This window comes from Canis lupus, chromosome 1, assembly GCF_011100685.1.
Source record: "Canis lupus familiaris isolate Mischka breed German Shepherd chromosome 1, alternate assembly UU_Cfam_GSD_1.0, whole genome shotgun sequence".
NCBI lineage: Eukaryota > Metazoa > Chordata > Mammalia > Carnivora > Canidae > Canis > Canis lupus.
This window is the reverse complement of record NC_049222.1, coordinates 29,234,284-29,260,410: the sequence shown is the minus strand read 5'-3', so window position 1 is coordinate 29,260,410 and position 26,127 is coordinate 29,234,284. Positions and strand designations below refer to the sequence as shown.

Below are 26,127 nucleotides of genomic sequence, written 5' to 3'. Positions count from 1 at the left end.
GCCTCATGCTTCCTGGTTCTCTATGTAGGGTGCAGATGCTACAGTAGATCTTGGTGTAAGAACTAAGTGTCTAATTCCACAAGTTACTCCTCTCCTGATATCAGAGAGTCCTCATCTGTGAAATTGGTATGATAAGAGTGTCATTGTGAGATTAGACCAGTTCCTATGTGTAAAGGTCCTTAGAACCATGTCTCACATATAATGGATGATCAGGAGTTTAAGGAGTTATTTTTATTTCCTGTGGCATGGGGAGAAAGCAGTCTGTGCTTTAGAAGGCAGATTTTTCTGTTACCCCTTCTCTTTCCCACCTGTCCATCTCAGGTATGTACACAGCTTGATCACAGTGCAGAAGGATGAATGTGATGACATGGTAAGGTACTATGGATAATTTCTGAGGATTTGATAAAAGCAGAGAAGAGGCTTAGGGAAAGTAGCTAGATAAGGGCAAGAGAAGATTCTTCCAAGGAGTGGCGGCATCGTGTACAACATTGATGGTGCCTGGAAAACCAAGCAGGGAAATGCAGCTCAGCATAGCTGTATGTAAGGCTGGAGAGGAGACTGCCAGCTAGACCCACAGCAGGTGATGCTGTGGTTCATGGAGAGCAGGACTTTGATGCCAGGGTGGCTGGAGTTTATGCCAAGAAAACTGAGGCAATCAAAGAAGTTGCTTGGTTATATTTGCAATCTAGAAAATGTTAGTGTTGCAGCTGTGTCAGTGACTGCTACTGTGGGTCAAGATCAATGCCATTTGTAGACCAGTTAGGAGACTCATGACAACTTCTTGTCCACTCAGAACTGCTTCTAATCTTCCATTAACTGGAAACAGATAACTGAGTTAGTTACCTTTGAGTCTGAAATACAAATACATAGGTTGAGGGAGGGAATGAAAGTTTTTTTAAGTTTGCTAATAGGAATTAGGTTTTGTTTGATACATTCCTAGTTCCTGTCTTTATTATATTTAAATGTGCTGTCAGGTATGTCTTAATATTAATGGAACCTTACTGGATATATGGTTCTGGAATTAGGGGAAGAAGTTGATATTTAATAATGTGCCTCAAAAATTTCTTTTTTAAAAAAATATTTGTGAGAGACAGAGGCAGAGACAGGCAGAGGGAGAACAGTCTCTCTGCAGGAAGCATGATGCGGGACTCGATCCCAGGATCATGCCCTGAGCCAAAGGCAGACGCTCAACCACTGAGCCACCCAGGTGCCCCTCAAAAATTCCTGTCCTTTAGTTTATTACTGTCTCATGAATGTGGTTGCTTTGGAGAAGCAGAATTGGAGAATTCTTCTAATTTTTTAGACATTCAGGCAGTATTTGAATATTAATCGTACCCTAGCCATTATACCAAACATGCACAAAGAAGTTTATAAGGCTTGGTTTATGACTTCCAGTCCCAGCATAGTGAACATGGACCTGCCTTTCCTGTAATGTTCATACCATATCCCTCTAGCGGCATTAAAGTCTATTGGGGAAAAAAACACAACAGTGCAATCATTGGAAGACATGGGGGAAATAGTCTTACTACAGGAAAAGATGCCCTATCTAGCGTCCCTACTGCACTTAGCCCTGCTTGGAGAGAAAGCAAGGGGAAAAGAGTACCATTTATTTGAAGCCCGTAGAGCTGTGATTTTTTTTTTTTTTTTTTTAAACCAAGGGATACCTTGGGTGGCTCAGTGGTTGAATGTCTGTCTACCTTTGGCTCAGGGTGTGATCCTTGGGTCCTGGGATTGAGTCCCACATCAGGCTCCCTGCAGAGAGCCTGCTTCTCCCTCTACCTATGTCTCTGCCTCTCTCTGTGTCTCTCGTGAATAAATAAAATCTTAAAAATAAACAAACAAGCGAACCAAGGGTCATTTTGTCCCCTTCTCCCTTCCTTCCAGGGACATTTGACCAAGTCTGAAGACACTTTGATCATCTTAACTCAGGGTGGGGGTGCTTGTAGTGGCGGTACAGTTAGCATACACAATGTCCCAGAATGCTGCTGTCCCATAATGTCCTACAAAGCTCCCTCCTCATCCCCTGCCACCCATAGCAAAGATTATCCAGTCTTAAAATGTCAGTAGTAGGATCCCTGGGTGGCTCAGCAGTTTAGAGCCTGCCTTTGGCCCAGGGTGTGATCTTGGAGTCCCGGGATCCAGTCCTGCTTCTCCCTCTGCGTGTGTCTCTGCCTCTCTTTCTGTGTCTCATGAATAAATAAATAAAATCTTTAAAACAAACAAACAAAAAAACCCTAAAAAGTCAGTAGTACCAGGGTTGAGGAGCCTTGCACTAGAGATGTTGTCTCTATGGGCTACTTGTAAGCAACCAGTTGGGGAAAATGATGGGACTTAGGCAGCTTTGGAGATGTAAGTAGTCTTGAGTTCTCTGAGCATTAAAAAACGTTGATTGCCAAGTCCAGTGGCACACAAACATCTTAGATATCCTATGTGTCCGGTTTCTTTAGTGGATTAAGTCCTATCAGAAAGGCTTAAAAGGTTTTGTTTTCTTTTAAAAATTGTATTTCTTTTTTTCTTTTTTTTTTTAAATTGTATTTCTTTCTTCAAATTGGTCAATGTTCCTCCAAACTCGTTAACTGGTTTTAATCACAGTATTCTAGCTCCTATGCCACATGTGATTAAATTGCATACAGACCCAGCAAGGACTTGCATGATATCTTTTCCTGTTTCCCCTCTATGCCCTTAGACAAAAGCCATTCTAAAGATAAGCCTAAGGTAAAATTATAGATGTTGAGTTTAAAGTTTACAATGTAATTTATCACTGGCTTAAAAAAAATCAGCATAGGTCCCCAGAATTTATCTAGAAATAATTTCTAAAATTTCCACATTTATATTCATTGATTGTTCCTCTCCTCTGTGGAAGACCTTCAGAATGTCCAGATCTGGCTAAAGCAAGTCAGTCTTTGGGAATCTCCTCAAGAGCCACAAAACTTCATTTCATGTGGTTTTTCAGCAGCTCCATGTCTGTTCTCAGTATAGGGCATAAAAGAACAGGAGTCTCTCTGCTTGACTGACCCTAAATGATCACCTTTTGCAGATGCTTTTGGTATGGGAACAAAATCAGCCATAATCTTCAGGGTTTTAAATGTCATTTTTAATACATCAGGAAACCAAAAGGCAGAAGAGTCTGGGGAAAAAAATAACACTTAGATGGTTTTGGAAAACGGTTAAGTTTTTAAATATGTGCTTCATGCACATCCTGGTTGGGGCCCCAGCTGAATTGGAATCCCTGAGCTTGAACGGATATTTAGCAACCATTTCTTAACCAGGGAAGGCCTCCCCTGCTCCCAGGCCACACCCATTTGTGCTTCACTGGCTCTTTTGAACAGAAGCCATTCTCACTTTTTACTTGGTTCAGTGAACAAGGTTAGTGTTTAAAAACAGTGGCTGGGGAGTTGTGGTTCTCATTGAGAACCATTGCCCTCGTGCCTCCCCCAGTGCATCCCCCAGTGTACCTCAGGCTGTATGAGGCTGAATACTTAGGACTATTAAAAGGGCCCTTCACTGATTATTTGGTGTTTGACCTGTGGAGGAACTCAAAGCAAGGAAGAGGGAGACATGCAGATATGTTGCGACCTATTCAAGAAAGGAGGATTTTAGGATGGAAAACAACAAGCCGGACTGTAAGTTCTGGGACTCAACATGTGTTTAAAACTCTGCCTGATTCCTGAATTTCCTTATTCAATCTCTAAACCAGTTTTTAACACTTAAAACAGGCACAAGTACACATTAGAAAATCTTTTGTTTTGTTTTAAAACCTTTTGACTGGTTTTAATGTTCTTAGAAAAAGGAGTGGAAAGCTTAATTAAATGGATTGACCTTTATTATGTTCTATAGATGATGGATTTATACTTCTGTCTTTGTTATCCTGGAGCCATGTGATAGCTTCTATGAAAATTAGAAGCAAACTATCATTATGCTCCATTTTCCATGTTCCTACTTTTTTTTTTTCTTTTGGGAAAAGCCACCATGAAATCCCTGACAATTCCTAGAGTCTTCTTAAAGTGCTGGATCTAGGCCATAGCGAGCCGCACACATTGTTATGCTTCTGTCCAGAGAAAATTTTAGTACATAATTTGTTGATGATTTTTTTAAACATTTGATACTTTATTATTTTTAAGTAATCTCTAAGCCTAACATAGGGCTCGAACTCACAGCCTTGATATCAAGTTGGTGCTTTACCAACTGAGCCAGCCAGGCATCCCTGATGATTTCTAGATGTTCTTAATATTTGTATCTGGATACAAAGAATCAGGAGAATTTGGGGAAATGTGATTGCTTTTCTATTTAGAGGGGTGGGTATATTTGGGAAGTGCTATTTTTTCCTGCTTAAAAAGAAAAGTCATGCTTCTCTTGCGTACCTCTTGGTTTCCTAGTTTTTTAATCAGCTGTTGCCTGTATTTTCTTCTTAGAGTTCTCATTAGAATGCTTTTGTTTTCGTGGCATATAAAAGGTGAATCACATAGGCTTTATGGAGAAAAAGCACAGGCTTTCAAGTCCTACATACTACATTTTGGAGTGATTTTGATCCTCCTACTTTCTTCTCTAGAAATATCTTGAGCTGTTTTATCAAGTTTAATTTTTAAGAGTAATATTCTTTACTCACTAAATTATTTGTCCTCATAAAATATTAAAGATCTTCGTTTTCGTAGGTAGGATTTGCAAATTTTATAATAAAAATACATCTGATTTAGGATAGAAATGTTACATATAGTGTCAGTACCCAGTAACCATTGGGAGATGGATTGTAGTGTGAATCAGTGTTTTGCTTTTGTTATTTTAGGAGTATAAGGAGTCAGAGTGGCATATTAATTAGAAATGTCTTCGGAACTGGACCTCACTTTTCCTTTTAGCTCTGACACTTAATAGCTCTGTGACATCAGACAAGTTATTTATATTCTATAAGTGTGTTTATATCATTATACAATGGGAATAATCTCTAGTTGCAGGATTATGTGTACATAGAAGTAGTAAAATGCCTTACTTAATGCCCATTTTCCCAGAAAAAAATTAGTGTTATTAACACCTGTATTAGTTCATTTTCAGTTCCATTAACTCACTTTCAAATTCATTTTGTACTTAATGACTCTATTTTATGGAGATTTACCTTTCTGTGTGGAAAGCATATTTACATATAGTAGTCAAGTATTAGAGTAGACATAGTTGCATATCTTATAAGCAGTGGTTTTCTTTTTTTAAGATTTTATTTATTCATGAGAGAATGAGAGACACACAGAGAGAGGCAGAGACATAGGCAAGATACAGGCAGGAGAAGAAGCTCTCCCTTGGGGAGCCCGATGCGAACTTGATCATAGAACCCTGGAATCATTACCTGAGCCAAAGATAGACGCTCAACCATTGAGCCACCCAGGCATCAGCACTGGTTTTCATAACGAATTATTTAAATGTGATGAAATAAGATTGCTTGAATCAAATGAAATACAGTTACTCAGTAAGAAAATTGGATCCCTATCTCTCCACACTTTCCGTGGCATCACCTCTGTTCGTTCATGGAAGCCCATACAGCTCTGGGTGCAGAACCTGTTCTCACCATCAGGCTCCCTTGGGGTAACTAGTCGGTGGAAGAGTGACCCCCTCTAAACAAAAACTACTCCCTATAATTACTTGGCCTGTTCTCACTGAGCATTTATCACTTCCTAATGTAATAATGCTTAGAGTCTGTTTTCCCACACTACAATGTACACTCGATGGGGGCAGGGAATTTTGTCTGTTTTGTTCACCGCTGTAGGCACCTATGACCATGCCTACCAAGCAGCAAGCACCTAGTCAGTTTATGAAATTAATGCATCAATCCCTAGGCTTCAGTAGGGCCTCTTTATAAAACACACAAAATAACAAACGAGGATACAGTTTGGTATATAAAATAAGAAGTCTCACTGCATGAGAACCTGACAATTATTGCTGTGGCTGATAAAGCACTAGCAGTTTGTTCCAACTTTGGGAGGAAAAGAAAAAGTCAGTGGGAAATGTTACTATCTTCTGTTACAGGCGATTAACCGTGTGCCAAGCAGAACAGAAAACCAAGAAAGTTTACTTCCTTTGTGAAAAATAGTTAAAGTAAGGACTCTAGAGAGATAATTTAATGATAAAATGCCAGGTCACAGGCCAGATAAGCTCCTTCTTCCTCTAAACCCTGGGTGAGGTTCCTGCTCAGCTCCACACGCTCAGTGGTAATCACAGCAAATTGCCCCTCCTTCACCAGGAATTTTATGTTGTCATATTTTTTAAAAGCTTAAAAATATGTTAAACGAGGCTTTGGAAAAACACTAGGCACTCTCAAAGCTACGTTAAAAATCCAAACTTCTATCAGGAAGATAAAATGTTGCACTTTAGAGTCAAGAGACCAGTTTCCACAATCACCTCTATCTAACACTGTGACCACAGGCAAATCCCATTTAACCCCTCAAGCCTCCATCCCCTACCCTGGCCGCAGTCATGCCTGCCCTAATCAAGTTAAGATGGTCAAGTAAGTTTATACGCAAGAAAGTGATTTGTAATCCATTAAGCAGGTTATACAGTGGTACTTAAAGATGAACTAAAGTTATTTCCTTAAATGAAAAATGTAATTGCTTTATGACTGTATATATATTCTGTATTCATCAAAGTAATCATTAATTAGGGGAAGAAAACTCACCAAAAGAGTAAGAAGGTACAGTTTTTAATGATATATATATATATATATATATAATATTTTTTTAATTTAGAAAACACTAGTGTAGTGGTTAAGATACTAGGTTTTAAAGCCAAATTGATGATGGTTTTACCCATGATTTTGCCATATACATTGGACAGATTTCTTAACTTTTTTGAGTCTTGGCTTCTGTCTCTGCAGTGGGGAGAGTATTATCTAAATGCAGGCTTACTGTGAGGAATAAATTGAATGAGACAAAATGCTTAAAGATCTAGTACAGGGACACCTGGGTGGCTCAGTGGTTGAGCGTCTGCCTTTGGCTCAGTGGCTCTGCGTGATCAGGGATCCCAGGATCGAATTCTGCATCGGGCTCCCCACAGGGAGCCTGCTTCTCCCTCTGCCTGTGTGTCTCTGCCTCTCTCTGTGTCTCTCATGAATAAATAAATAAAATCTTTTTTTAAAAAAGCATCTAGTACAGTCTGGAACATAATAAATATTCAATAAATGGCAATTGTTTTTGAAGTTATTTTAATTCCTGTGTAAACACTGAGTATATGATTTGCCTTTTAAATCATATAATACCAAAAAAATAAATAAATCATATAATACCAAACTTTTAAAATATATTAGTTAGCCCTATAACTGTATAAAAATCTGGCAGAAATTCTCTTAGAGAAAATGATCCTTTGATTTTCTGTAACTTTTACTTTTCTGACGCTGAGGATATTGAGATTAAGTGGTCTTTGAAACAAGCATCAGTACAATTGAATTTTCCAAATACTGTCATTCACTCATCTAAACCTCTTGAAATCTGCGTATATTAAGTGGGGTTTAACTTATCCCTCCAGAGCAAAACACACAGATGTTCATAAGGAAGAGCTTAGGCAGGGGTGTTTCAAGGACAGGAGTTAAAAATTCTCTTTTTGAGAAATGCATGTTGCTAGTGAATCTCCTGTCCAGCCAGAGTTGCTTAAGTTTAAAGTAAGAATCTGCTGGATATGTTCTAGAAATAAAGTAGAATGAAAGGCTGGGGGAAAACTATAATCGACAAGAAGAGCATCAAGGTAGAAATGCATATTGTCACACAACTGAAAGGTGTTAAAGTTCCAAGATGGACTTCGTATAGTCTAAAATGCACATCATAGGAGCGCCTATGTGGCTCAGTCATTCCAAGGGTATGACTCTTGATGTCAGCTCAGGTCATGATCTCAGGGTTGGGAGATGGAGCCCTGGGTCAGTCTCCCCACTCATCAAGGAGTCTGCTTCAGATCCTCTCCTTCTCCCCCTGCCCTTCCCCTCACTCAAACACACATTCTCTCTCTAATAAATAAATCTTTAAAAAAATAAATAAAATGCACATCATATTAAGTCACCAATCCTTTCTCAGAGCATTTCACTGAGTCATTGGTGAATATTCTCTGAAGTTTAATACTACATTGCAAGCACATGTATCCTGCCAATATAATTTACTTTTTTTTTATATATCAGAACCTCAAGGTGACATAAATAGATAAATTTCAATTGAACTATAAACTAATTTCAAAACTTAGGTTAAGTTTTTAATATATGGGAATCTTTCTCCATTAAAAGTATTTTTGTGGGGACCCTGGGTGGCGCAGCGGTTTAGTGCCTGCCTTTGGCCCAGGGCGCGATCCTGGAGACCCGGAATCGAATCCCACGTCGGGCTCCTGGTGCATGGAGCCTGCTTCTCCCTCTGCCTATGTCTCTGCCTCTCTCTCTCTCTGTGTGTGACTATCATAAATAAATAAAAATTAAAAATAAATAAATAAATAAAAATAAAAGTACTTTTGTACAAGACCTAGTCTTGTACAAAAGATAATGCCATAATCCATTTCTGGATTATAAGGTTATGTAAATGAATTCTTAGTATCTTATCATAGAATAAAATAATGTTGCCTGAGCAGCAAGTAACATGTGATGAAAGACCAAGAAGGTAAAGTTAATATTTAAGCTTTCCATTTACTTAATCTGATATTAGCAATGTAAAGTTGTCCTGTTTTTGTGTAACACAAGAGTTATAAAGTATAGTCAAAGATTAACATTTTTACATAACTTTTTTTTAGAAAGATTTTATTTATTCATGAGAGACACAGAGACAGAGAGGCAGAGACACAGGCAGAAGGAGAAGCAGGCTCCATGCAAGGAGCCCGATGTGGGACTTGATCCTGGGACTCCAGGACCACGCCCTGGGCCGAAGGCAGGGGCTAAACTGCCAAGCCACCCAGGGATCCCCTATATAACATTTTATTAAGAATTCTTTGAATATTTGAATTTTGTGTTTTCTGGGGACCAAAATACATCATTTAGATATATAAGTATTTAAGTTTAATTTTTTTTAATAATTAAATGCTATCAATATTAGCCAATGATTATGGTCAAGGTAAAAAATAAAACAAGTACGTCAATCAAGAACTTTAGTTGAATTAAAAAAATACCAAGAACTAAGTGAAAGCTGTTTAATATACATGGATTATATCTGTTTATATGTGTAAGTTCTCTTAGATCTCAAACACATGCAATTTATCATTAAACATTCTCAAGTACATTCTTAAATATTTATATATTTTTAAAAGTATTTTTTACAGATATATGGTGGGTATCAGGAATACAATGAGGCCCTTGTACTGAAGTAGCTCTCAATTGTGTTAATTTTGTGTGGTGTTTTAGAAGACTTCTCATATAAATTATATAATCTGTAACCAATAGCAACTAGCAACTGAGTTAACTATAATCCTATAGGAACCTAAGAAATACACACACCTGAGAATATATGAAATGGAAATGATGTGATTCATCTGGTGTAGAGAAGAGCTGTGTCTTTTCAGGAACTGTTAAAATCAGTGTCCAGAAGGCTTATAGCAGTTTGTGCTTTTGTTTTTTTGTTTTTTTCCTTAATTTCGAGATGGATCTTGGATTTTGCTTTATTGAGCTGTATGTCACAACACCTAATAAAATAGCAGTTTCACAGCTACTCACAGTAACAGATAAGTTAAATGGCCCACGATGGTGGGTGAGGCTGGATTCTCCCAAGTCAAAGCGCAGGAAATTACAAATTTGCTTTTACAGGCATAACTTGTTTTATTGTGCTTTGCAGATTGCACTTATTTTTTCTTACAAATCAAAGGTTTCTTGCAACCTTGCATCCATCAAGTCTATCAATGCCATTTTTCCAACAGCATTTACTCACTTCATGTCTCTGCAGTTTGGTAATTCTTGCAATAATTCAAACTTTTTAGTCATTACATTTGTTATGGTGATCTGTGATCAGTGATCTTTGATGTTATTCTAACTGTTTGGGGGCGCCAAGAACTGTGCCCACACAAAACGGTGAACTTGATAGTTGGGGGTGATCTGACTGCTCCTCGACCAGTCATTCCCTTTTCTCTCTCCCTCTCCTTGAGTCCCTCTATTCCCTGAGACACAACATATTGAAATTTGGCCAATTAATGACCCTACAATGACCTCTAAGTGTTCAGATGAAAGGAAGAATCGGGGATCCCTGGGTGGCGCAGCGGTTTGGCGCCTGCCTTTGGCCCAGGGCGCGATCCTGGAGACCCGGGATCGAATCCCACGTCGGGCTCCCGGTGCATGGAGCCTGCTTCTCCCTCTGCCTGTGTCTCTGCCCCTCTCTCTCTCTGTGACTATCATGAATAAATAAATAAAATATTTAAAAAAAAAAAAAAAAAAAGAAAGGAAGAATCACGTGTCTCTTACTTTAAATCAAAAGCTAGAAGCGATTAAGCTTAGTGAAGAAGACACGTGGCTGAGACAGGCCAAGAGCTAGGCCTCTTAAGCCAGTTAGCAAAGTTGTGAATGAAAAGGTAAAGTTTTTTTGAAGGAAATTAGAAGTGCTACTCCAGTGAACACATGAATAAGAAAGTGAAACTGCTTTAAGCTGATACGGAGAAAGTTTGAGTAGTCTGGCTAGAAGATCAAAGCAGCCACAACAATCCGTTAGGCCAAAGCCAAATCCAGAGCAAAGCCTTAACTCTTCAATTCTGTGAAGACTGAGGGGGAGAAAGCTGCGGAAGAAAGTTCAAAGCTTACAGAGGTTGGTTCATGAGGTTTAAGGGAAGAAGCCGTTTCCATAACGGAAAAGTGCAAGGTGAAGCAGCAAGTTCTCCAGAAGATTTAGTTAAGATGATTCATGAAGCTGGCTACACTCAAGAATTTTTCAATATAAATGAAACAGCCTTCTGTTGGAAGATGCCATCTAGGACTTCCTTAGGTAGAGAGAAGTCACTCCTGGCCTCAAAGCTTCAGAAGATAGGCTGACTCTTGGGGCACCTGGGTGGGTCGGTGGTTGAACATCTGCCTTTGGATCAGGTCATGATCCCGGGGTGTTGGGATCAAGTCCCACATTAGGTTCCCCACAGGGAGCCTTCTTCTCCCTCTGCCTATGTCTCTGCCTCTCTTTCTGTCTCTCATGAATAAATGAATAAAATCTTAAAAAGACTGACTCCCTAGGGCATGGGTATAAATTGAATACAGTACTCACTTATCATTCCAATTATCCTAAGGCCCTTAAGAATTACTAAAACTACTCTGCCTATGTTTCATAAATGGAACAACAAATCCTTGATGACAGCACTTCTGTTTACAATATGGTTTACTGAATATTTTAAGCCCACTATCAAGATCTGCTCAGGAAAAAAAAAATCTTTCAAAATATTCCTGTTAATTGACAATGCACCTGATCACCCAAGAGCTCTGATGGAGATGCAGAACGAGATTAACATTGTTTTCATGCCCAGTAACACAACAGCCATTCTGCAGCTCGTGGATCAAGGAGTCATTACAGCTTTCACAACTTATCATTTAAGAAATACATTTCATAAGGCTATTGCTGCCACAGATGGTGGATGGATCTGGGCAAAGTCAGTTGAAAACCTTCTGGAAAGCATTCACTATTCTAAATGCCATTAAGAATATTTGTGATTCATGGGAAGAGGCCAAAATATCCAAATATTAACAGGCCAAAATACTAACAGGAGTTTGGAAGAAGCAGATTCCGACCCTCATGGTGACTGAAGGGTTCAGGACTTCCATGGAGGGAGTAACTGCAGATGTGGTGGGAATAGCAGGAGAACTGGAATTAGCAGTATAGCCTGGAGATGGGACTGGATTGCTGCCATCTCCTGATAAAACTTAATAGATGAAGAACTGCTGTTTATGGATAAGCAAAGGAAGTGGTTGCTTGAGATCTGTTTCTCGTGAAGATACCATGAAGATTGTTGAAGTGGCAACCAAGAATTTAGAATATTATATGAACTTAGTTGATAAAGCAGTGGCAAAGTTTGAGAGAATTGATTCCAGTTTTGAAAGTTCTGTGTGTAAAATTATCAAACAGTATTTGCATGCCACCAAGAAAGTGTTTGTGAAGAGTCAATTGATGGAACCAACTTTATTGTTATCTCATTTTAAGAAATTACCTCAGCCACCCCAACCTTCAGCAAGCAACACAGTGATGAGTTAACAACCATCAACATCAAGGCAAAACCCTTCACCAGCAGAAAGATTAGGATTCACTGAAAATTCAGATGATGTCTAGTATTACTTTAGTAATAGAGTAGCTTTTAATTATGCTAAGTACATTGTTTTCTTAGACATAATGCATTGCACACTTAGTAGACTATAGTATAAACATAACTTTTATATGTACTGGAAAAACAGAACATTCATTTGATTGGCTTTGTTGTGATATTGGCTATTTGTTGGGGTCTGGAAGTGAACCTGCAAAATCTTTGAGGTATGCCTGTGTTGAGAGTTAGGGACGTGACTGAGGACCCTTCCTACCTAGAGGAAATCCGGCAATCTTTACAAATGAAAAAGAGTAGGATAGACTCCTTTCCTTGTGCTTTCTATGATACGTAAATAGATTTTTGGTGGGGGCGCCTGGGTGGCTCAGTGGGTTAAGCATCTATCTCCTGATACTGGCTCAGGTCATGATCTCAGGGTCATGAGATCCAGCCCTGTGTCGGGCTACATGCTGGGCAAGGAGCATGCTTGAGGTTCTTTCTCCCTTTTTCTACCCACCCCCCCCATCCCACCCTTCCACGCACACTCTCAAAAAATAAAAAACTCAATGGAAGTTCAGACCTTTTCAGAACACAGAAAAAAATGGTTTTTAGTAAAGAATTAGGAAGATAAACTAATTTCTAGTGACAAAAAAATGTTTGTCAATTTTTTTGTAAACCTGCTCTATGTATTCCCTTTTGGCATCAGTATGCACATTTATCATTTAATTATTTTCATCAAGGGTTACATTTTGAGCATGCATGGTACTGCCTTACTTTTTTAGTACTTTTATTTTTACTGGTTAGATAATAACCCATGGAAGGAATATTCTCTCAGTGACTTTTGCTTCTTTTAAGTTTTTACAGTTGTAAGTGGTTGTGGGGAGGGAAAACATTTCCTTTACTCTCTTGGGTTAAGTCTCTGAGGGACTGTGAATTGAACTAACAAAGGAAAGATTAACAAGAGAAAAGGTGTACAATTTTCATTTTTACCTACACAGGAGTTCACAGAAAAGACATAAAATTCAAATAAGTGAATTTGGATTCTGGGGCACTTAAACCATTTTAACAAAGGAAAGGGGTTTGGGCTTCAGGGGCTGATATATATTATGAAGTGGCAAGGAAATAGAAGATACACAGAGAAGATAAGGTTTAATGTAGTAAGGTTTGCTTTTGCAAACTCATCTCTGTGCTGCCTGATGGTCTCTGGGGAGAAGAGTCATTCTTCTTTTTCTGGTATAGGAGAGAAGAGTACTGTCACTGAAATTTATTCCCTTGATGTTAGGTGGATGGGGAAAGGGAGACAGGCAGAGAATTCTTCCCACATCTGTTGAATCTCAACTGCCTTCAACTCAAAGTAATACCTAATGCCAAAGTGGCATCTTTTGGAGTGGCATATGCCTATCTCTTTCATGATATCCCAATGGACATCTTTAGATGTGAGACTTTACATATTTTAGATTATTTCTTTTAAAAACTCCCAAGTAGGATTGTGGAGTTGATGATTTTGGACTCTTTTTTTTTTTTTTTTTTTTAAGATTTTATTTACTTATTCATGAGACACACACACAGGCAGAGACACAGGCAGAGGGAGAAGCAGGCTCCCTGTGGGGAACCTGATGTGGGACTCAATCCCAAGACCCTGGGATATGACCTGAGCCAAAAGCAGACGCTCAACCACTAAATCACCCAGGCATCCCAATTTTGGACTTTTTAATGTCAGTAGGTAAATATTGCTAGATTCCTTTTCTAGAATTATGTCATATACTAGTGTACGGTAATTCCATTTTATTACTGCCTCTTTGCTACTTACAGCCTTCGGCACCTCGTACTTTTAGTGCTGCATTTGGAAGTACATGTCTGATATTTCTCTTCCGGGTGGGTACATACTAGATGAAAAAATCAGGAGGTGTCTGTCTAAGGATCCAGAAAGCTAGTTGCAAAATTCATGTGATCTGGTTTTAAGGGGTAGCATAACTTGAAGCAGGTGCTTGTCTCTATGTTGACCTGTGGGTAAGGGGTAATTGAAGATACTTTTTAAATTATAAATAGGTAGTTTGGGTGGGGTTAAATCTTCATGAGCCATTCACCTCTAAACACAAATTAACATTTGATTTCCAATGGCACTAATGGGTCAAATGATAAATAAATTCTGATGGGTGAGATGTGGCTCATCATTTGTGGTTTAGAGTTGAAACTGGGTAGACCCTACTAGCTAACTGTTTCCAGAGTTTCTGGCACTTTGGGAGGATCCTAGAAGCTTCATGTGCCTGGGTAGACAGGAAGGAGACCAAGAGGCTAACACAAATTTTGGAGATTAAAGCATTGAAAAGCAAAATTTTTGTTCATATGTTTTTCATAGTTTTAAAACAAATACAGAACTTAAAAAATACATACATGCATATATAAATAAACAACCAAACATCAAGAAAAAAAGACCAATTAATTTCTGTCAGTGAATACTTAAAATTAAGTGGTCTGTCTTTGTTCATATTAAGTACCAATTATAAATAGTTTGGAGTGAATGCTCTGAAGCTATTTCTTCTCTTTTTAAAAAGTTCATGTTAGTTTACCATATTCAGTGAAAATTTTTGACCCAGCATCCTGTATGGACATAAGAAAAAGAAAACCAAAGTAATGCACCAGAATTTATCTTCAGAGGAAAGAGCAGGTAAGAATCCTGATGGCTAAAATAATCATAATCATAATCATTAAATTTTTTTCCTGTTTCTGGTTAATGGAAGGAAGTCTCTATTTCAGCATCTATTCTAATTGTAAGGAAGAGCCTTTCACCAATTATATAGCAAGTAATTTGATGACCTGATCGCTTCCAGACTCCTTAAACTCACTCTTTGAACATTGACTAGATTTTTCAGAAGGCATATTCTGGCACATGTAAATCAAGGAATTTTAGGCCTGTCCCCATCATCTGGTTACCATGGCGTTGAATCTTAAGCAGTGCATTTGAAAACTCTGAAGCAGCTTTGATTTATTATAAATTAATGACATAGGATGTTCATTAATTATTAAGCTGGGTTGAAATGTGCTGAATGTTTTTGTACACAGGTTTTACAGTCAATAGATGTCATCAGAATATTTTGAAATTATACCCTTGAGAAAAATAGAAAGGATTTTATCACTGTGCATTTGCAATTGCTTGTTACTTTTGCAATAACCTTCAAAAACAGGACTTTGATTTATGCTATTTAGCTTCTTCTTTTCCAAGAAAATTCAACTACTTTGAGAAAAAAAGTGTATATCTCAAAAAGTCCCTCTTAAAAAAAAATCAATATTCAAGGTGCTGATTTTATACTGAAGTATTAAAGTATCTTTAGTAAGATAGGTTATCTTACTAAAATATCACTAAAATATTAAGAATGTAATACTTTAGTATTCTTAATAAGAATTAATAATCTTTAAATAATCTTAACCTTTAAAATACTATTAATATTTTAGTATAAAATCAGTACCTTGAGTATTTAATTTTTTTAAGAGGGACTTTTTGAGATAATATACTTTTTTTTCCCCAAAGTGACTAAATTTTTTCAGAAGAGAGATTCTAAGTTGTGTTCATGGTATTTCTCTACCTAGAGTTGTATCCTGAATTCGATTGGTAGAAGGGTGAAAGGCTTAACAGAAGCCACATGGAATTTTAAATAGCATTTATTCAGATTCTTTTGTTCTATTCTTCCATAGAACTGTATTCTTCCCTCTCAGAGCCATTATCCCCGTAGGCATGTAACCCTTATTAGTGTGATCACTTTCTAATGCCTATGTCTCTGTTGCCTGTAAGTTTCGTGTGGGTAGGACCATGCCTACTTCTCCCTACCATTATATCCCCTAGTCCCTGCACATTGGATGTAGGCACTCAGTGAGCAGTGGATTTGGAAATGGGAAGAATTCTTTCGATCATTATTCTAAAAGTCCATGAAGCTTTTATAAAGATAATACATTAGTTGTGTTTTCCTGTATCAGCAACTGATTAAAAAGATTGCTTTGTTACTTTTTCATTCTGCATCTTGTATCCGTCAGGCATTGCTGTAACACCATTATGTAAAATGGGAATACTTTATAAGAATTCATTATCCTGGGACACCTGAATGGCTCAGTCAGTTAAGTGTCTGCCTTTGGCTCAGGACACAATACTGGGGTCCTGGAATCGAGCCCTGACGCCCTGCTTGTGGGGAGCCTGCTTCTCCCTCTCCTCTGCCACTCTCCCTGTTTGTGCTCTCTCTCTCTCTGTGTCAAATAAATAAATCTTTTTAAAAAATTTGTTGTCCTTTAACAATTGATTACAGCCTTTTAAAAGATTTGACCCCCCCCCATACAAAGGTTTAAATAATGTCGCCAAATGGACCTTACTGCAAATTAAGCTCATATATAAATATTTTCTAGCACATACCCCATAACTTCTTGAAACTGACCTTGTGCTAGCTATTGAGTATGAGTGAGTACAAGACCTTGGCAGGCTTCTGGAATACATTCTAGGTTGTCAGTTATTCGTAGAGTCACTTGAAGTTGACCTTGGGGTAGAATTGATCTGATCACATGGAAACCAAGAGGCCTAACAGAAATAGAGACCTAAAAAGTTAGCCAGCATGTCTTGCCTCTACACAGTGCCAGTGGGTGAGGCCAAACCTCAAGAATAATATTAAGCTGGGTCATTTGCTGAATTTGTCATCATTGTAATTGAAGCCCAAAATTGGAGCTCCAAATAGTACGATTAATGTAATTTTAGCCTAGAAAACCTTATAGAAATCTTAAGAACACATGCATGGAATGCCAAATGCCTGAAGCTTTAACCCATCTTTCTGACAGTAATTAAACCACTGTTTAAATCTGTTATTAGATCATGTGGTAGGATGATGTTTGCATACAAGAGCATACATGTCTTTCTGTTCTGCGTTGGGCTAGTTTACAGCTTATTCAAAAATGGTATCAAATTTTTAAGAAACATAGTAAACACATCACTATTCCATACCACTGAAAAATAAGCATTGCATAGAGAGATGGCTCCCCTTTCCATTGACTCTGCCATACAAATTCTGAATAAGTATCAGTAACTGGTGTTGAGTTTGTATAATTTAGCTTACAGCAGTTGCCTTGGGACCCCTGGGTGGCTCAGCGGTTGAACGCCTGGCTTCAGCTCAGGTCATAATCCCGGGATCTGGGTCAGGCTCCACATCGGGATCCCTGCGAGGAGCCTGCTTCTGCCTGTAACTTTGTCTCTCTTTCTCTCTGTCTCTCTCTCTCTCAGTCTGTGTCTCTCATGAATAAATAGATCTTTAAAAAGACAAAAACAGAAACAACTGCCTTTCCAGAAAGTCAAAGGACAAAATGAGCCCCCCAAAATGATTTAGACTTTATTGTTTCTAGAAGATTTCACCACACAACAAAAAGTATAAAGTATCAGTACAGATGTCACTATAAACAATCAGCCATGTCATACTTTTGATTTTGTAACCAAAATGTCTGACTTTGTTTAATACAAGTAAGTATGAATTTGTGCTCTATGACAGTGACATCAATATAGATATGCAAACAAACCTTTTTATTTATGTCAGGGGTAAAAAAAAAAAAAAAACTTTTCCTCTACCCTCTTTAGGTATTTGACCTGCAGCCTGCAAATTAAACTGTCAAAAGACAGATTTTTTAAAAAAAAGATTGATTGATTGATTGATGATAGAGAGAGAGGCAGAGACACAGGCAGAGGGAGAAGCAGGCTCCATGCTGGGAGCCCGACGTGGGACTTGATCCCGGGACTCGATCTCAGGACTCCAGGATCGTGCCCTGGGCCAAAGGCAGGTGCTAAACCGCTGAGCCACCCAGGGATCCCCTCAAAAGACAGATTAGCAAGTAATTAGCAAGTAATGGTAACCAGATGATGGGGACAGGAGAAAAGCATAGATTCTTTATCAGTGTTAGCATTTTTACACACATGGAGACTTCACACAACTGAAGAGAAAACCCAAAGAGACTTTTAAACACAGAGGCTTCTATACCATCTTAATAAGGGCGATAAGTAGTAGAGAAGTGACTAGACAAAGGAAAGCAGGTTTGGGCATCTAGGGGGAGGTAAGTTGTGGGAAAGTAACTGTATGGGAGAAACTGACAGTAGGTAAGGGTTGTTCAGTAAGATTTGTTAGGCAGACTCAAATTATCTCTTCCCTAAAAGGAGACTGCCTTTACAAATGGAAACCTGTAATTTTCACAAAGTGAAATTTATGCCTTGCTTTTAGGCAGAAAGGAGGTGTGGGCTGAGAGTTCCTCCTGTTGTCTATTTCTTAGTTGCCTTCAGCTCCAAATAGTCAGTATGCCCAAGTGGCACCTTTGGGAGTGGTATATCCTGATCTTTTTCCCTTGGTAGGCTTTCATGGTTCTTCCTGTCTTGCTCTCAGGGGGCTCATTTTCAGGAGCAGTGCTTTCTCTCCTTGTTCCTTGTTCCTTCAGTGACACTTCAGAGGTTTTTATACTGACCATGAGCCACGAATCATTTGGGATGCATAAGTCGTACACCTTGCTTGTAGCAGGAGAAGGGAAATATGTGAAAAACAAGGTATAAAGGGTTGTAAGGGGAAAATTTGGATATTTGTTCCCTTAAAACCCTCCACATACATATATTGCCTTAAACAAGGGTTCATAACCAGGAGTTTATAAATTCAGATGGGGAAAATAATTGCATCTTTATTTCCAGTAACCTATTCTGGAAACTGAGCATTTCCTTTAATTATGAATATGAGTAACAAACTTACAGTAGCACCAGCATCAGTAGACATAGAAGTCAGGGATTTTCATACCAGTTTCTTTTTATTTTCTAAGATTTTATTCATTTATTTGACAGAGAGAGAGAAAGCCAGAGATCACAAGCAGGGGGAATGGCAGAGGGAGAGGGAGAAGCAGATTCCCCACTGAGCAGGGAGCCAAATACCGGATTCCATTCCAAGACCCCAGGAATCATGACCTGAGCCAAAGGCAGATGCTTAACCATCTGAGCCACCCAGGTGCCCCTCATATCTTAATTTTAAATATCTTAAAAGGTAGTATATTTTCTCTCTCTCTTTTTTAAGATTTTATTTATTTATTCATGAGAGAGACAGAGAGAGAAGCAGAGACACAGGCAGAGGGAGAAGCAGGTTCCATGCAGGGAGCCCAATGTGGGATTCCATCCCGGGACTCCAGGATCACGACCTGAGCTGAAGGCAGGCACTAAACCACTGAGCCACCCAGACGTCCCTTTAAAAGGTAGTTTAAATTAATCTTAACTTTGGAAATCATGCCAGTTATTAAACATGTCCTTAGATTTTAAGTAATGGGCCAATAAGGAAGCACATCACATTTTAATATTTTGATAGCCTTTTAAATATTTTTTGTAGTGTACTATATAATAATTTATGCATTTAAAAATATTCCTGAGAAAGGATCTAGCCTGACCTTTGCCAAAGGATTCCAAAGCAGAAAAGTTGAAATCCTGTTGTGGAAAGCCTTCACATGCCCTCGGGAACATGCATATCCCTATTTACAAGCTGCTGAAAGGGGAAAGCTGAAGGCCACTGACTCTTCAATTAGGAGTCCAGGACACCCAGAATGAAAAATTAAGCCTGCAGGAGACAAATCCTAGTTTGAATTCTGTAATCCGTGGGCTCTAAATCAGGGATATATATCAGACTCCTTGAGGAGCTATTTAAAGATACACAGCTAATGGGGTACTCAGTTAAGCATCTGCCTCCCACTCAGGTCGTGATCTCAGTGTCCTGGGATGAAGCCCCCCCCCCATCCCCCATCAGGTTCCCTGCTCAGGAGGGAGTCTGCTTGTCCCTCTCTCTCTGCCCCTCCCCCCACTCGTGCTCACTCACTCGCTCTCTCAAATAAATAAAATCTTCAAAAAATAAATAAAGGGCAGCCCAGGTGGCTCAGCGGTTTAGCGCCGCCTTAGCCTGGCGCATGATCTGGAGACCCAGGATTGAGTCCTGCGTCAGGCTCCCTGCACGGAGCCTGCTTCTCCCTCTGCCTGTGTCTCTGCCTCTCTCTCTCTCTCTCTCTCTCTCTCTCTCTCTGTGTTTGTGTGTGTGTCTCTCATGAATAAATAAATAAATAAAAATCTTTTTTAAAAAGAAAAATAAATAAATAAAAATACACAGCTAAGCCTTATGCCTCAGGATTACAGTTCAACAGGTCTGGGTGGGACCCGGACTTCTCTGTATTAAAAGTCCCATTAGGTGATCATACAAACCCCCAAATGGGAGCAAAACGGCAGAGGCAGATGGAGAAAGTCTTTAAGTAGACTCACCACTAAGCACAGAGCCCTAGGCGGGGCTGATCCCAGGACCCATGAGGTCATGACCTAAGCCAAAACTGAGTCGGATGCTCAACACACTGAGCCACCCAGGCACCCCTGAATAAGTGGTTTTGATACTGCTATACATTAGGGGGTGAAAAGATAAATTATTAAAATATATCAAGTATTTATTGTACTTAAAAATACAAAAGCAAAATGATCATTAACACAAGACTTCAAAAAAATTTTAAGATGAAATTTCATTTTAATACTGGGCTTTTTTCTTACCTTTGGTACTTTTGTTTGTATCTGTAGACACAAGCCCTCTGTTTGTCGTTTTATTAATTCCAGGATCTTATTTCTTATTTTACTGTAAAGCCTGAGGTTTTCTTTTCACATTCTAAAATTATGAAGCAACAAATGTCATATATGAAATGTATAGTGTCCTCCTTGCAACAAGTGAGGAAAAATTCCATATTGTAACAAAAAAGTGTTTTTGAGGAAATAAAGGTGCAATCTTTATAAAAGAAGTTGGCAGGTTTTCTAGTATCATGATTAAAGATTGATGTATCTCTGCCCTTTTCCTGTGATAGATAAGTGCCTTCCTGTTCTGGGTTATCATGCTTTCTCCTTAGCCAGAAATGCCCACCATCCACAGGTGTATTCTTTAGAGTCAGCTCAGGTGTCTCCTACTCTAGGAAGCCTCCCTTGCTTTTCTCTGTGCTTCTGTAGCTAGAACCTTTCATGTACTTCTGTCACGAGCCTTACCACATTATATTGTAATTATCTGTTTCTATGTCTGGATCTCTTGGGGGACTTTAACCTCAGTACCATTATGTATGTGTGTGTGTGTGTGTGTGTGTGTGTGTGTGTGTGTGTGTGTGTTATTAATGGCCTGCTCATTAAATATTTTGCTGAGTGATTACATATGTAGTAGCCATAGCCCCCAGCTCACTCTTCTCACCCTTTCTTTGTTGTACTTGTCTGTGAATATGTGCTGACCTGGCAGCACAGGGATCGTGCTTTGGCCTCCAAGTTCCTGCCCTAGCCAGCCTCACCAACCTACCCAGCCTGACAAGCAGCTCATTGTAATAAACTGAGTCTCTAGTGAATGTAACAACATTAGACTGGCCATCAGCCCAGGACTACCCTTCATAGCCTGAGTGAGACCAGGCATGAAGCTGACAGCTAAGCTCACCACTCCCTTTATATGTCAGCTCCAGACTCTCAAACTTGCCACTTTATTACTGTTTTACCAAGATTTCCTTTTTTTTCATGGCCTATATACTGTTTTGGAAAAAAAAAAATGTTTAAGTCACTTATGTTTACTCAGGTACTAATATAATCCTAGCTTAATTCTGAACTTGAAAATAACAATTTCTTATGACAGCCCAGTGAATTTAGCGGGAAACAAAATATAGAGGGTCTAAAAGCAGTTGCATTGCATTCTGAAAAGTGGGGAAAAAAAAGGGAAGTGGCCATGGACTCATGTTACTTTTATTCCTAGAAAATAGAAACAGGAGCCTAAGCCTCCAGGTGCATCCTGAAGGTTTTATGTATCATGCACACAGTTTTAGGTATTCCACTGATCAGTGGTCTAATTGAACATAAAGTGAATGTCCCCCTTAGATGAAATACAAATCAGTAGGATTTAACACTGAACTGCATATATCCTCTATAGCCTGAATTTTGGCAGAGAACATGGGGTTGAAACATTTGAATCTACTATCAGATTGTTAAGTATTATTTTTCCATCCATTCTATGCCTTTCAGTTAAGCTAAGGAAGAGGGAGATATGAAAGATTACCCTGACTTCATCCCATGTGGATTATTGTCTGTCATTTCACTGAAGGACTTGGCTTCTCTTTCTGTTGTCTTGGAAACCTCCCAGTTTCTCTTTAAAAATAACAGGTTTTATCAAGAACTCATTAGTGTTATGAAATATTGTGAAATTGTAAAACTGCTGTGGCTTTATGTGTCACACGTGTATGGTTGAACTTTAACAATGCGGACCGGAAAATTCTCATTAGGGTCAGGACAGCTCATCAGAAGCTCAAACTCATTTGTTTCTTTCTCTCATCAGAAAAATAATAATAATTAAAAAGCCAGTGGCCTCCTCTTAGGCCTCAGGACCAGGTCTTAGTTATTCTCTAGGTAGTTCAGCAGATGAGCTTCTCTGACGTTGCTCTCAACCATCAGCATTCTGGAGGCAAACCAAGCCAGCTTCACACTCCATTCCAACCATTCATTATCCTCTGCCTCAGTGTACTCATTGTAACATGGGGACACTAATCACCTACTTTGCAAGGTGACTCTAGGAATTAGATTTAATGTATGTAAAGCCTCTGGTACAGGGCCTGTTGTATAGATGGGGCTTGATGAGTGGCTCCCACGATTCTTGCTCTTATTATTGTTACTAATATATTTTTTCCTCGACAGTGGTTCTGTCTCACTTCCTTTTTAAAGCTCAAATGTTATGATGAGCAGTCTGTATTTCTCCTGTTCTACAGGGTCAATTATGAGTATTTTCAGTGGTGTTTGGTGTTGTGGAGTTAATTCATTTGTTAGCCTCAGGCCACTTTTCCTTCCTCGTGGAGTTAATCTGATACTAGATGAGACAGCCGACTCAGAGTCTGCTGGGCAGGAGTTGGATGAGTAGAAGTACCACATACCAAACTGGACATTTCTAATTAGAATTTGAAGCATGACTTTAAGTAGTCTAAAAAGGTTTATAGTAGTCTAAAGCCAAAATATAAAGATTTATAATCAACAATTTGGACACTGAACAGTTTCAGGACAGTCTTTCTAGTTTTTATATTCAGCCTAAACTTTTTGTGTAAAATTGAGTTTTATAAAAGGGCTAAGATTTTTTTTTTCTAGTGAAATGAGAGTTAACAGGTTTTTCAAGCTGGTTTAGAATAATTTCCAGATTAGTGGAAACGGAGATGTGTTGCTAGCAGGTGTTTTATTGTAGACCCCTATGGAATGACTGCATTCTGTGTGAATTCTTAAAAATATAGATAAAATGGTCTTTCTTACACCTAGCTTTCAACCTAGCTAAATGGTCTCTTCTCGGTCGGTATGAGCCACATCAGTATCAGTATCTGTATAACCCCAGCATGGACAGTACCTGTACTGATGGCTGCAAGTGGCAGTGAGTTTTAGGGAAATGCTCACAGAGATGGAGTTCACTCTACTCCAGGGGAAGAATTAGGCAACACGGCAAGATGTCAGCTAAGTTCTTAGGAACAAAACTGTTTGGCTTCTGGGCATCTCAGTGGAGCAGGCCAAGGGCCCTGGGGATGGAAGTAGTAGGGAAGTTCCCACTCTATCCATACGGAGTGAGTACTGAGAAGCTATCGCTAGGACAGGCCTTTCATGAGTGGGCTCCAGACCTTATCCAGTTCCATTTCCAAGGAATTCGAGGGGATGCTGATTGGATTCTCATCATGGGAAGTCTCATTGTGATGGGAAGCAGCAACATCTCCACATTGACTGCAGAGTGGCAGTTGGTCAGTGCAGGGAAGAAGGGGCAAGGCAAGGGGGAAGTTCTTTGATGAATATTAGATAATAGAATGTACCTTCTGCATTATCTTTGCTGTAGGCAGTAATGTTTCTGACACAATGTATGTCATTGCAACATTTTTTGTTATAGAGAGATTATTCTATCAAATATACAAGTAAAATGTCAGTTACCCCCAGAGCTCTCAGAAGTTCACCTGTTGCACCCACCTAGTGCAAATTTAGGTGGAAGACTTAAAAATCAGCCTTGATGATGAAGATAAAACATAGTGATACCATACTTATTTATTTCTCTATATATAGTGGAGTTATACCTTTGGGCAACAACACTAATACTCTAATTATAGAGGATAGACGTCAATACAGCAACAATTGTATATAACTAGTTATTCAGTGCAGAGACCTAGATTATCATTTTTAATGTGGTCCATGTACTACTTTAATATAATTTTCATTTCTATGATTAAGATGTTCTTAAATCAATTTGTGTTTTAGAAAGAAAGGGCAGATGTTTCCTTGTGTGAAATACAACTCTCAGTAATCAGACAACATGAGCTATTTTTTTGCTTGTCCACAGTGTTTTCAGTGACAAAAAAGGTTGTCTTTCAGACATGTGAAAAATGGGGTTTTGAGGTGCCTGGGTGATGCAGTCAGTTGAGCATCCAACTCTTGGTTTTGGCTTGGGTCATGATCTCGGGATTGTAGGATTGAGCCCCACATCCACTCTGAGCAAAGAGTCTGCCTGGGATTCTCCCCCACCCCCCCACGTGCACTTGTGCTCTCTGTCTCTCTCTCTCTTTCTCTCATGAATGGATAAATCTTTTTAAAAATGAGTTTTTGTCAAGCATCAGTAGTTACTGTATTTTTGCTACTGAATATTTGTCTACAAAGTCAAGTTCAGCCTGCCTGCTAGAAAAATCTTGCCTAAAAAAAAATTGAATAGAGTATCCAGAGCTAAATTGAGAAACATCTGAATGACTGTTTCTAAGACAAGATACTTTAAAAATCTAAATGACTGATTACACTTGTTTATTAAGTGAACTTCTTTTCTCAACTAGCACTAAAACATGATTACCTATGACCCTTGCCTTACACATATATGCTAGACTACAGTGTGTGTTTTTTTTAAAATAGCAATTCCTGATGTTATATGGGTTCATTTGTAAGTTGGCTGGTTGAAAGTTAGAACATAAAATCACTTTATTAAAATAACATATGTGGAACTGATAACCCACAAAAGCATATTTCACCTATTATGTAGTGATGCTATCATGGAATCTCCATGAAACTAATATGCCCAGAATTATTCAACAGTTACTTAAATATCTATACTAGTGGTAAAGTGATCTACCCTCAAATTGCTTGTATTATTTTGAAAGCTGATGTTCTCACTCGCTCTCTCAATCTCTGCTCAGTACCCCATCCTTGTCATTTTTCTCCTTCCTCAATCTACGTGAAGACCAAACTCAGTATTACAACTTCTCCCTCCTTCACTCTTTACAGAAAGCACACACCCTTTTGCACATTTTCTAAGGTTTTTCATTGCTGTAAAACAGGAAATAAAATAACAAGATTTGAAGTCTTGGGCTTATACTTCATCTGTAAACTAAAAAGAAACCGTATTGCTGTATTATTCATAAAGTGTTCCTAGTACATCAAGGAAAAGTGGCAGGTTTGAGGGAATGCTCAGAGACTACAGTGAGATTCATTCACATTTCAGTAGAAAGCTCAGATGGTTCAGGGCGCTTGGGTAGGTGGTTCAGTTGGTTAAGGGTCCAACTCTTGGTTTTGACTCAGATCATGATCTCAGGGTCCTGGAATCAAGCCCTGTGTTGGCTCCATGCTCAGCGCAGAATCTGCTGGAAATTCTCCTGTTCTCCCTCTGTTCTTCCTGCTTGTACACACACACTCTCTCTCTCAAATAAATAAAATATTTGAAAGAAAATAAAACTCAGACAGTTCTTTAAATATTTTCCTTTCTCACAGTGACTCTGCAGGAATTTTGAAAATGGTTCTGGGAGCAGGTCCTTGGATAAAGAGCCAGGCAGGGAGACAGGCCAGCCCAGTGACCAATAAGGTGCTCCCTGGGATGGAAGGAGGACAACCTGGCCGATACAGCTTCACTTCCACTTACTGTTTGT

General features: G+C 38.9%; 1 protein-coding gene across 8 annotated transcripts in view; it reads left to right on the top strand.

Annotated features, from left to right (window-relative positions):
- Positions 1–26,127, top strand: part of MAP7 (microtubule associated protein 7) — a 172,993-nt gene that overhangs the window by 71,708 nt on the left and 75,158 nt on the right. The window contains exon 1 of one of the 8 annotated variants that reach the window (XM_038526121.1): positions 3,603–3,623. The exons of the other annotated variants lie outside the window; for them this stretch is intronic. The gene's annotated coding sequence lies outside the window, so the exon portion shown is untranslated. Of the gene's footprint in view, positions 1–3,602; positions 3,624–26,127 lie in introns of those variants that run through there. 8 annotated transcript variants of the gene reach the window in all.